A 5119-nucleotide genomic window follows, 5' to 3' on the forward strand; every position below is an offset into this window, starting at 1 on the left:
GAGCAGACCTGCCTCTCACAAGCTCCTAAGACAAACAGTTGCTAGGGTATTTTGGGTGGACTCATCTAGCAGCACTAATGATTGAGTTCTGTGTGATACTCTCGCTGTGTGAATATAAATCAGTATCAAGCCAAGTCACCTTTATTTATATAGCACTTTTAACAATACAGATTGTGTCAAAGCTGCTTTACAGCATTAAATAGGAAAACAGTGTGTCAATAATGCAAAAAAATGTCATTTCAGCTGCTCTAAACCAGAAGCATCTATTATCACAGATCCAACTTCAGCAGCAGCACTAACACACACACTTACACACACTCACTATAACACACACACACACACACACACACTATAACACACACACACTCACACATACATACACACACACACACACACTATAATGCACACACTCACACACACTCTCTCACACACACAGACACACACACACACACAGAGAAGAGCAGCGCGTCTCTAACATGCAGTAGAACATAATGCACACACTCACACACACTCTCTCACACACACAGACACACACACACACAGAGAAGAGCAGCGCGTCTCTAACATGCAGTAGAACAAAGGCAGGAGCAGAAAGGCTCGTGGAGAGTCGTGACTCCATCAGTGGAGCGTGAGCATGTGAGTGTGTGTGTATGTAAGTGAGTGTGTGTGTGTGTGTATGTAAGTGAGTGTGTGTGTGAGTGAGTGTGTGTGTGAGTGAGTGTGTGTGTGTGTGAGTGTGTGTGTATGTAAGTGAGTGTGTGTGTGAGTGAGTGTGTGTGTGAGTGAGTGTGTGTGTGTGTGTGAGTGTGTGTGTGTGAGTGAGTGTGTGTGAGGCCCAGCTGTCCGCCGCGCTCTCATCTGTCTCGCCTGCGGCTGCGGCTTCACTGGAGGCGAACACGCTGCCATGTGTTTGTGCGTCCCGCTCCTCCTCAACACTAATGTGCCGTAATGCGCAAACGGGACGTGTTTGCAATTACTCTGACGAACGACGCCTCACAAGGAGATCCATGAAGGACACTTCTGTCTCCAAAACCACATTCACCACTTCATTCTTCACATACAGTGACGTACAGAATACTGGTCACATGCAAACCTGCTCAGACAGACTTACATCAAACAAATAAATAATAGGTAAAAAAACAGATAAAAATAAGAAATAGCAACACTTTACAATAAAGTTTACATTAACATGAACTAACAATGAAAAATACTTCTAAAGCAATTTTAATATTAGTTAATTTCAACATTTACTAACACATGATTAAAATCAAAAGTTATCTGTTAACATTATTTAATGGACCTGAGCTGACTTGAACTAACAATTAACAGTTGTATTTTTATTAATTAATTTTAAGAAAGAAAACAAATGCATTGCTCGTTGTTAATGTTAGTTAATGCATTACTAATGGGATCTTATTGTAAAGTCTTACCAAAATAAAAATGAAAAATAAGTAATAATGATAATAAACAAAATAACAATAGATAGGATTATTTTTAAAAAAAAGCTAATAAGATGCAGTAAAAGCCCCTTTTCCATGGTAAAATCACTGTAACATCCTGGACAGTAATATAAAAGACATTAACATTCAATAAATGTTTTAATCTAATAAATAAACAGCATACACACAAGTAGTTCTTCCATCATGTGTTGTAGTTCATCAGTGTGGCTGTATCTGAATATAAACGTGTGTTTAAACACTCATCCAATCACAGCTCTCACTCTCAGCTATCGGTTTATATTCACAAGTCGTGTCAGACTCACAAGCACACACTGATCAGCCTCAAACACCTCCAGATTCTGCATGAATACAAACAGCTCTGTGTGCCACTAATTTATCAGGAGCCTCGTTACAATCTGCTGTTAATTGAAAACACGGCGCTCTTTGAACGGCCCACACGCAGGAACACGCTCTGGCACGGATCAGCGTTTGCTTTGGCAGGAACCCAGCAACACCAACATCAGACCACAGCACACGAGAAACAGCACTGAAGAACACTGATCCTGTGCACTCAAACCATCTCCATCTGACTCCACCCGAATCCAACTGACTCAGACCATCTCCATCTGACTCCATCTGACTCCAACCAATTCCATCTAACTCCACCCGACTCCACCCGACTCCACCCGACTCCACCCGACTCCACCCGACTCCAACCGACTCCAACCGACTCCAACTGACTCTAACCGACTCCATCTGACTCCACCCGACTCCAACTGACTCAAACTGACTCCATCTGACTCCAGCCAACTCCATCTGACTCAAACCAAGTCCATCTGACTCTAACCGACTCCATCTGACACCAACCGACTCCACCTGACTCCAACCGACTCCATTTGACTCCACCCACCCGACTCAAACTGACTCAAACTGACTCCATCTGACTCCAGCCAACTCCATCTGACTCAAACCAAGTCCATCTGATACCAACCGACTCCATCTGACACCAACCGACTCCATCTGACACCAACCGACTCCACCTGACTCCAACCGACTCCCCCTGACTCCACCCGACTCCAACTGACTCAAACCGACTTCATCTGACTCTAACCGACTCCATCTGACTCTAACCGACTCCACCTGACTCAAACCGACTCCACCTGACTCAAACCGACTCCACCTGACTCAAACCGACTCCACCTGACACCAACCGACTCCACCCGACTCCACCCGACTCCAACTGACTCAAACTGACTCCATCTGACTCCAACCGACTCCATCTGACTCTAACCGACTCCATCTGACACCAACCAACTCCATCTGACTCCAACTCCACCCAACTCCAACTGATTCCACCCGACTCCAACGACTCAAACCGACTCCATCTGACTCTAACCGACTCCAACTGATTCCACCCGACTCCAACGACTCAAACCAACTCCATCTGACTCTAACCGACTCCATCTGACTCCAACCGACTCCACCTGACTCCAACCGACTCCACCCGACTCCATCTGACTCCACCCGACTCCACCCGACTCCAACTGACTCACCAACCGACTCCATCTGACACCAACCGACTCCATCTGACTCTAACCGACTCCATCTGACACCAACCAACTCCATCTGACTCCAACTCCACCCAACTCCAACTGATTCCACCCGACTCCAACGACTCAAACCGACTCCACCTGACTCAAACCAACTCCATCTAACTCCACCCAACTCCATCTGACACCAACCGACTCCACCTGACTCCAACCGACTCATCTGACTCAAACCAACTCCATCTAACTCCAACCGACTCCATCTGACACCAACCGACTCCACCTGACTCCACCCAACTCCAACTGACTCAAACCGACTCCATCTGACACCAACCGACTCCACCTGACTCTAACCGACTCCATCTGACACCAACCAACTCCATCTGACACCAACCAACTCCATCTGACTCCATCTGACTCAACCGACTCCATCTGACACCAACCGACTCCACCTGACTCCAACCGACTCCACCTGACTCCACCCGACTCCAACTGACTCAAACCGACTTCATCTGACTCTAACCGACTCCATCTGACTCTAACCGACTCCACCTGACTCAAACCGACTCCACCTGACTCAAACCGACTCCACCTGACACCAACCGACTCCATCTGACACCAACCGACACCAACCGACTCCACCCGACTCCACCCGACTCCACCCTCTCCAACTGACCCCCCCTGGCTCCACCCGACGCCCCCCGGCCCCCCCCGACTCCAACTGACTCCAACTGACTCCACCTGACTCCACCTGACTCCACCTGACTCCATCTGACTCCACCCGACTCCACCCGACTCCAACTGACTGAAACTGACTCCATCTGACTCCATCTCCAACCGCCCCCACCTGACTCCACCCAACTCCAACTGACTCAAACCGACTCCATCTGACACCAACCGACTCCACCTGACTCTAACCGACTCCATCTGACACCAACCAACTCCATCTGACACCAACCAACTCCATCTGACTCCATCTAACTCCACCCGACTCCAACTGATTCCACCCGACTCCAACGACTCAAACCAACTCCATCTGACACCAACCGACTCCACCTGACTCCATCTGACTCCACCCGAACCCGACTCACTGAAACTGACTCCATCTGACTCCATCTGACTCCACCCGACTCCATCTGCCTCAAACCAACTCCATCTGACACCAACCGACTCCACCTGACTCCATCCGACTCCACCTGACTCCAACCGACTCCATCTGACTCCACCCGACTCCAACTGACTCAAACCAACTTCATCTGACTCTAACCGACTCCATCTGTCACCAACCGACTCCACCTGACTCCAACCGACTCCATTTGACTCCACCCGACTCCAACTGACTCAAACCGACTCCATCTGACACCAACCGACTCCACCTGACTCCAACCACCTGACTCAAACCGACTCCACCTGACACCAACCGACTCCATCTGACACCAACCGACACCAACCGACTCCACCCGACTCCACCCGACTCCACCCGACTCCATCTGACTCCATCTGACTCCATCTGACTCCATCTGACTCCACCCGACTCCACCCGACTCCACCCTACTCCACCCGACTCCACCCGACTCCACCCGACTCCATCTGACTCCACCCGACTCCAACTGACTCAAACCAACTTCATCTGACTCTAACCGACTCCATCTGTCACCAACCGACTCCACCTGACTCCAACCGACTCCATTTGACTCCACCCGACTCCAACTGACTCAAACCGACTCCATCTGACACCAACCGACTCCACCTGACTCCAACCGACTCCACCCGACTCCATCTGACTCCACCCGACTCCATCTGACTCCACCCGACTCCATCTGACTCCAACCGACTCCAACCGACTCCATCTGACTCCAACCGACTCCATCTGACTCAAACCAACTTCATCTGACTCTAACCAACTCCATCTGTCACCAACCAACTCCATCTGACTCCATCCAACTCCATCTAACTCCACCCAACTCCAACTGATTCCACCCGACTCCAACGACTCAAACCAACTCCATCTGACTCCACCCGACTCCATCTGACTCCATCTGACACCAACCGACTCCACCTGACACCAACCGACTCCACCTGACTCCACCCGACTCCAACCGACTCCACCTGACTCCAACCGACTCCAACTGA

General features: G+C 49.5%; 1 protein-coding gene across 1 annotated transcript in view; it reads right to left on the reverse strand.

Moving 5' to 3' along the window:
* LOC107557904 (serine/threonine-protein kinase PAK 7-like) overlaps positions 1-5119 on the reverse strand; it is a 14142-nt gene that overhangs the window by 6554 nt on the left and 2469 nt on the right. The gene's annotated exons all lie outside the window — the stretch shown is intronic.

Source organism: Sinocyclocheilus grahami, unplaced genomic scaffold (genome assembly GCF_001515645.1).
Source record: "Sinocyclocheilus grahami isolate Dianchi unplaced genomic scaffold, SAMN03320097.WGS_v1.1 scaffold623.1, whole genome shotgun sequence".
Taxonomy (NCBI): domain Eukaryota; kingdom Metazoa; phylum Chordata; class Actinopteri; order Cypriniformes; family Cyprinidae; genus Sinocyclocheilus; species Sinocyclocheilus grahami.